We start from the raw sequence: 865 nt of genomic DNA on the forward strand, positions 1-865 counted from the left end.
CTCCTGATTATACTAGTCATTAAGGGCAGTTGCTCTTTTGTTATTTATATCCCGCCCCATAGGCCGAATGGTTCAGTAAGCTTAGTACCCAGGGCCAACCTCTGGACTTGAATGCGAACGAACAAAAAGGCAGAACGCATTCCTGTTTGTGCAAGTAAGGGATGGTACGAGGGAGAAAAGTAAACACGATTTCTCAGGGTCTTAGGATCTACCATATAGCTACTTGGGCTGAGCTCCTAATGTTTATTCTCTTTGCCCTTGACTGCATTTGAAACTGTTAATACTTCTTCCTTCCAGAAAGTGACTGCCCTGTCTAGTCTTTCCCCAGCCCTGTCTCTGATATTCTTTCCCGTCTTCCAAATCCGTTTCCTCGGTGAATGCTTGCTACCCCGTTCATGATGTCAAGCATTCCTTCCACACCGATGGCTCCCCATCTCCAGCTTCTTACCCAGGCGTCTCCGCTTGGCTGTCTGTCCTGCCACCAGCTCATAGTAACCATGTCAAGAAGACCTTGTGGCTCTAAACCTATCCCCTCTTCCATATTTCCCTGCGTTTAGTCACCCAGGGTAGAAAGCCAGGCATTATTTACCTTTGACCCTGTCCCTTCATTTCTTCTAAGACCGGTCCGCATCATCCCTTTGAGATGCCTCTTACATATGTTCCTTCAAGTCAATTTCTGCCGCCATCGCTTGGGTCCAGATCCTGACCTTTGGTTCTTTGACCGCGATAACAACCTTCAACTTGGTCTCCCAAGCGCCTCCCAAATTCCTACTCTTCCCACACCAACTGCCAACTTTCTAAAAAAGATGGGTTTCATCTCTTTGACCCCTGTCCCCCCACCAAGCCTTCAAAGACTCCCCGGGTC

Source organism: Crocuta crocuta, unplaced genomic scaffold, assembly GCF_008692635.1.
Source record: "Crocuta crocuta isolate KB4526 unplaced genomic scaffold, BGI_CrCroc_1.0 scaffold2225, whole genome shotgun sequence".
In the NCBI taxonomy this organism is placed as follows: Eukaryota; Metazoa; Chordata; class Mammalia; order Carnivora; family Hyaenidae; genus Crocuta; species Crocuta crocuta.